This window comes from Triplophysa dalaica, chromosome 13, assembly GCF_015846415.1.
Source record: "Triplophysa dalaica isolate WHDGS20190420 chromosome 13, ASM1584641v1, whole genome shotgun sequence".
In the NCBI taxonomy this organism is placed as follows: domain Eukaryota; kingdom Metazoa; phylum Chordata; class Actinopteri; order Cypriniformes; family Nemacheilidae; genus Triplophysa; species Triplophysa dalaica.
The window spans coordinates 8,411,899-8,419,209 of record NC_079554.1 but is presented as its reverse complement, the minus strand read 5'-3'; the positions used below and the strand labels follow the sequence as shown (position 1 = coordinate 8,419,209).

At 41.6% G+C, this 7,311-nt stretch overlaps 1 pseudogene; it reads right to left on the bottom strand.

Moving 5' to 3' along the window:
• Positions 1–1,776: 1,776 nt before the first annotated feature.
• On the bottom strand, positions 1,777–4,985 carry LOC130434165 (regucalcin-like; annotated as a pseudogene).
• Positions 4,986–7,311: the final 2,326 nt, after the last annotated feature.

The following is a 7,311-nucleotide window of genomic DNA, read 5'->3' as shown; positions in this document are numbered from 1 at the left end:
GCGATGACGACCTCCAGCGGTAGAGGTCACCTGGTGGTAAAAGTCACCCTTTTGTTCCAATAAAAAGTCAAAATGAAGTTATCTTGAGGCAACTGAAGAAAGTGAGGATTCAGTAAACCTTTTCGGATGACCCCCAACACGTGTTGCATCTTTGAAAGAGTAAAACGGGCATACTGTAGCTTCTAAACGTGATTTGTAATCCATGTTCTAGCTTCGCTAGAAGTCGCAGGCCATGTTCACAATGAACAGAGCGTTTTCTTTTTCAGTACGTGTACATCCATGTGCTATTGATTTCATCGGTTAGGTGGTGAAAAGAATACCAACACACCTGTATACAAGAAAATATCTTTATTTGGAGGCGTGCGCTTTCGTTATTAAAGCGCTACGGCCTATGAAAACGTCACTGGGATTCAAACTCATTAAATACAGCAGATTACCGAAAATGTCAATCCAGCGTTTTCTTCACTTTCTCGGGGAATGTTGAAGATTCACACAAACATGAAGTCCACCTTTTCCCCCAAACCCGGTGTCACAGAGCATCTTTAAAATCATAGATAGGTTTTCAAATCAACACGCATCCCCGTTATAATGCGCATTCCTGGTACTATCGTGCACGGTTCGCGTTCTTTCAAACGATCGTTTGTTTAAAATAGGATTACCTATTTTATTTAGATTTCACGAAGCCATCCGTCATATCATTTATGAACCCTTTATGTCTCAACCCTGGGACGTGACTTCTACTTTTTCTTTTCCAAAACTGCTAATGTGAAGTCTCAGCCTGCATTAAGAAGATCTTTTTTACTTAAAAATAGGTCTCATTTTGATTTTAACAAGACATCAACAATGGAAAACAGCATCTGTAGTAAGCCATCGTTGTCATTGCATTATTAAACCATATAACAGTGACTGATGGGCTCACTTCGACACCTCTGTTTGCCAGCAGCTCGTTGAGATCATCAATAATAAACATGGCAAATGTTGAATCAGGATCGCTATCAAATCCATCCCTGGAAATCATTCATCAATCAATACTTTTGTTCACAGAGTTGGGTTCATGTAAGCAGGATTAGAAAACGTTTACAATTGTTTTACTTTAGTGAGGTCACGTCTAAAAAGTGGATTTGTGAATAGTTGCATTTTATATGCACTGATCAGGTCTATCAAATCCGTTTAAGGCAAATATTTTCCTGTGTGTAATACCAGAAAACAAAGATTTTCATCCGTCCTACGTTATCCTGCATTAATGCGACGGTGGTAATTCCAACGTTGGTTAAATAATCAATCCCGTGTAGCGATTTTAGCTGCAAGTTAAAATAAGGATGAGTTTAACTCACCAAAATAAGATTCTCCACCAGATCTATCAAGATCAAATACATGAAATGAGTTATTTAAAACGTCAATTTCAGTCAAGGAATTATTTTAGCTCAAAGGAAAATAGGTATAATAATCGTCATTACACATACCATTCCATTCCATTCCATTTTCTACCGCTTATCCAAACTTCCTCGGGGCACGGAGAGCCTGCGCCTATCTCAGGAGTCATCGGGCATCAAGGCCATTACACATACATATTTTACAATTCTAATTAGCAGTATAGTGATATAAATCCTATATGTATTCGTCCAGCAAATGCATTGATGATTTATAGACTAACATTATCTCATGACCATAAGTAACGTGACTTTACCAAACAGAATTAAGAGCAATGGTAGCATAGATGGAAACACAGTTTAAGTGACCAGTTTGTGAGCGTGAACACAGAGAACACATCACAAATGCCTTTATGGTTTTTATTAAACTCTAATCTACACATAATGACAACAAACAAATACATGAAACACAACCGCGCTCGGAAGCGCAGAGCTCGGCTCTGACAAAATGGTCAGTTTGCATTTAATACCTAAACTTAGTCATGGACATAGTATGAGGTATGCTATGGTTTTATAACATAGCTCATCATATAGGGAATTCGGAGAGTTGTAGTTACATATGAAACATGAAAGGCATTGAACTGTGAATCATTCCAATGTATGAATACATCAAATCAACCCTAAATCAAAACTTGTATATTCAACAGTTACAGAGTACTTAAAATGGCATGTGCGCCAACACACAACCTAGACATTTAGATACATTTACAGAAAAGGATAGTTTAATAAATCAAATAAAGTTCCTATTTGTCAGAGAAGTTCTCTGCTTAGCCTCAGATGTTAAGTAAGAGATGAGACAGAGACTTATCACCAATGCTTTGAAGCTAAGGAGTCTTAAATATCCTACAGAGGAACCAAATGGTCATCACACTCACTGTGAGAGTTCAAAAGACCAAAACCAGACCCATGGAGCCATGCTTGCTATGGTCTTTTGATGATGGTATCTAGAAACCAGGACAAAAGGGAGTGAGGCTTTTCTCTCAATGATCCAGTCACTACAGCTGTTTCATCAGAAAAAATGGTAACGGATCAACAAGCATCATCGCTGTCTTCTTGGTTTTTATCCAGTACACGAGAACGATGGAATGGCCGTCACTCCCACACCCGTGACCTGCGGTGAGAATAAAGGATGTTATGAGTCAGTCATAATGTCAACCCGTGATGTCACCTTACAGTGTGTGTTATGTCACCTTAAATAGGCAGCCAGCCGATGGCTGTATGGCCAGTGAATCTCCATCCATGTCTTTTTAACGGCGTGATGGTGACGTACAGAACAGCGCGATCCTTTCCACCCGCACAACACAAGGTGGTCTTCTCCTGCCAGTTTCACCGTCTGCAGTCTGGTGCCTGAAAGAAGTCCGTTAACTTTAGGTATTGGCCAAAAGTCATTTCGATAAAGACGGCCGCTTTAAAGACGTTACTCCATAAAATGGTCTCAAAATACAATTTTAGTGGGGTTCATTTTCCTCCGGCAACACAAACACAAATGGCAAATAGATTGAGACACTCACACACCTGTTTGTGGGTCGATGCGCAAATCTCTTCCTCCATGGTAGCAGGCGACCCACTGACACCCTATGGGTCCATACACATACCGTCTGGTACGTCTTCATCGGGCTCTGCCCAGGAAAACCCTGTGGTCAACTTAATTAAACACACACATGTGCGCGCGCACGCGCACACACACACACACACACACACACACACACACAAACACACCCTGAAAAATAAATACAGTACGGACATCCAGTCTGGCTGTGGATGTGGTGAAAGAAGCGGTGATCCAGTGACCCGTCCAAAGTGTTGGAGATGTCCACCTGGTCTGAGTGATGAAGAACGGTCAGGATAAAGTGTGTACAGAGACCCCTGTTTCCTCTCCATCACGGCCGGCGGCAGATCCATTCCCATGGTAAACGGACAGGCTGGGGGAAACGTGGGTATAATAAAATGAACTGCAATACATTACACTTTTACATCACTATACACTTAGCATACAGCAAAACCTAATGCACTGTTCTAGTGTAGAGTCTCCCACATAAACGGTACTCTTTTCGAGTATATACCTGCAAAGTACCTCCCTGCTTATCTACTTTCCATCACTGAAGCGAGCGTTGGGTTGGGTTTTTTGTCCAGCTGGGCAGCTGTTGTAACGGAGTGCATGACCTGTTGAACAACCGCAAAGCGCATTCCCCCCGAGATGACGTAACCGCCTGCTTTTCGCAACAAAGAGCCTACAGGTTTCTCTGGGACAGTAAAAACACACAACGCCCTTCATACAGGCGCTTGGATCTCATAAAATACTGACAAACTTTCTGATGCCTCACCTGTAGTGATACTCTCCTCACGACCAGACGGGACTCTCGCCGAATTCATTCTTTCCTGGGGGGTGTTCTCAGGGATGCGGGAATGTCTTGAAAAAACGAGTTACACAACAAACAGTTACACAACAGATTTATATTAGGTTAACTGTCCCTTTCCATTTTGAGCACATACCAGACATGGACTTTTAAAGGTTGTAAACGCTCGGGAGATCTTGTCAAAAAGAGGAAGTTAAAGGAATAAAGACACTGACAAATAAAGTGTTTGTGTATGATTTATTGTGTTTTGTTTTATTTTCATTGATCTACCACCACGTATAAACAGACGTTGAAAGCCACACAGTTTACCGTGAATGATTTATTTCATCATTTTTCTTAGACAAGTGAATTGACTCGGTCACCATTCACAATAAGCACACATTTGTGCCTAATCTTATCCTTAATAATACAAGCCCAAAAAACGGCTCCGTTATTGTATCGTCGGCACATTGCTGACGTTATTGCGAACAGAATCACACGTGTGATGACGGGTCTTACTTACAACCCCTCCTAGCCTCGAAACCGCCATCGGTCCGGCGAGGGAGAGACGAGCTCGCAGCCTCTGCGTGCACACACTGCTCTCCCTCTAACAGCTGGCCTCCGTTACACGAGAAATGACAGATTTTTCATCTACAGCGGTGTTTTGTGGTCAAAAGTGACCGCGGTTCGAACTGTAATGTTGTTCAGCCATTTCAACGTCGTGCATGGCGCTCTGTCTTCTTCTTCTTCGCAGATAGGTTGTAGCTAGAAGGGATGCAGCTACGGCCGGAAGTGGTGCAATATCTCGCCATAGAATTCCAATAAATTACATTAGCTAACCCCTACACCTACCCAAACCCTAACCTTACAATAATACAAATTATAAATCAACTGTTTTTAGAGTGACGCAAATTATACGGTTTTGAAGTGCGCGTGCCCAGTGGAGGTGGCTGTATCCCGTCTATTATGTAGAGAAACAAATATGTACAGCACTGAAATATGTAACGTGTTGATAACGTTAGTCTATGAACATTTGACACTACGACCTGTACAAATAAAAACAAATGATTGCTTCCATTGTGTTACGTCTGATCTTTGACCTTACGTCCGTCCAGTACGTTAGGTGACGTGACGTGACGTGAAGTGACGTGCTTCGGCTCGTTGCCGTTGTATCAGAGTTGGCTTTAAAGCCTTACGTGTGAATCCATTTGTGTGTGAGGGCTTCCAACGACGTCAACTGGTCATAAGACAAACACAGCACGGTGTATTTACCACGATCAATCTATACTTTGTTAAAGCACTGCTTGGTCTGCAGTTGGAGCGTTGCCATTGGCTGTTGGTTTGAATAATTAATGAGGGAGGTCTGTCACAGTCGTTCTTTAACGATTTTCGTCTATAAATATCATTGTGTTTCGAGTTGCGTTTTGAGCAATAGGGTGTATGATAAGGGCTCTGTCGGGATCGTGTTCACAACGTTGGACGTTCATTGAAGTTCGCCCCCTACCGTCGTCGAAAGTAGCAGTGCCGATGGGAGGTATAAATAGCAGGCGCGCGAACTGCTATATCGGCTGGGCCAGAGAGCGTCGCCTCGGCCAAGCCAACATGCTACTAGAGTCGCTAGCTGAGTGGCGCGTTATTGCACCTCTGACCCAGCCCCTGGTGCCGTCGGTACGCCGATGGGCATCAGGTTTTGCTTCTTGCAAGTGTATAAAAGTCACAGGTTATTGTTTAACCTATACTTTATTTAACCTATTCAACGGCAAGAAGTGCAGCCGTCCAACCGGAAGTAAGTCGAGTCCCCTGCTGTAGTCATTTATATAAGAAAACTCAGCAATATAAAGGAACTCGGCAATAATCTTAGAAAAAACGCCACGCAGTGTGTAAACCTCTCTCTCTGACCCACCAACCGAGACGCACTTGAGGCTGCGGTCTTTCGCCTCCTCGTTAGAGTTTCCGCCCGTCTCCCGTCCGGACCGACGTCGGTTCGAGGCCCGCGCAGAACAGGTTACGAATGCAGCTTGTGTTTTGGAACAAAACGTAGGAACATATGAAGAGATCGGTATCAAAATGAGTTATCACATCAAGTTTTTTTTTGTATGTTCCGATTAATATCAATCAAACTGCAGTTGGTTTGTTTTGATTTAAGCCATATATGACTTCAAGAAATAAGAGAATCTGGTTTACTGAATGAGCATTGAGGAGGAGAGCCCTACTCATAAAATGTCCTTCATCGTGCATTTCTTTTTTCTCTATTTTCTCAGAATATTTGTCATTCTTATTGCTTCTTTATTGCATTTCTTCCCGTGCCTTGCTTAATTTCCGTTTATTTACATCAATCAGTGGCTTAAAGCTCCAGTATGTAATAATTTTGTAATAAAATTTCAGAAAATTACTTGCACAGTGTGATATATTTCCTCCAGTTGTGTACTTACAATATTTCAAAAGTCTCTAAAGATTTTTTATTTCAGAGAAATTCCGGTTTTAAATAACTGGCCGTCCCGGAAAAGAAATGTCGCCTCTCAGTGACGCAATGTCCGCTCTATACTTTGTTCCGGTGTAGACCAGAATATCACATGGTCAAATGCGGAAGTGGTTGTTATGGATCACGATTACTCTTTGGCGAGTATTGAAGTGCCAGTAAAACGGAAGCGTCCATATTTGGATACACGCAGACTGTGTGACAAACGGAGGAATAAAACCAGGATAAATATCGGCCAGGCGTTTTCGAGATGGAGAGAGCTGAGCGACAATCTTGGACTTGACAGAGACTCTGCTCTCGCGAGTGTATTGATAGACAGGTAATACAAAAACAAATAAATTACCTCATCCGTGATCATGATACGTTTATCCAATTTAGATACATCGCTATGGCGAAAACGCATTTAAAACGACATCTCCCATCGTCACCTGCTTTATAGCGTCATCAAGCTTCGCCTTTGTTATTGTTGGAAATGCGCCCTCTTGTGGTCAAATACCAAGGTTACATACTGCAGCTTTAATGCAGTATACAAACAAAGAGTTTGGTTCCAAAATGAGATCAGTCGGTTCTTTAAAAGATTTCTAAAATCGTGTTTGTCATGATGTTTTGGGTGCGTTTTATTGTACTACATTTAAAGTTTCTAAATATATTCCATTTTGTTCTTATAAAAAAGCATACATTTAAGATAGTTATAGAGGTTCAAGTACCTCTCTGATTTGAACAAAGGCTATAGGCCTCATAGGACGGGCACCAAGCAGATATGGACCTGACATCTGCTTAGCATCAAACACACACAAATGCTTTTGAAGACACTAGTTGGTACCAGTCACAGACGAACACATTACATAATATTGTATTGATTTAAGCACATGTTTACCCTTTAAATACACTAAACACTATGCCAGGTATAGTAAATGACAACGTGCAACAATGTGCCTTTCATTTTAAGATGGATGTATGTGCATTTCTTTTTTAAGCTTTTAAAAGGTTTTGCCACAGTTAAATACTGATATATGGAGCTTGACATGTAACTGTGGAAGGTCAGAAAAGGATGGACTAACAAAAA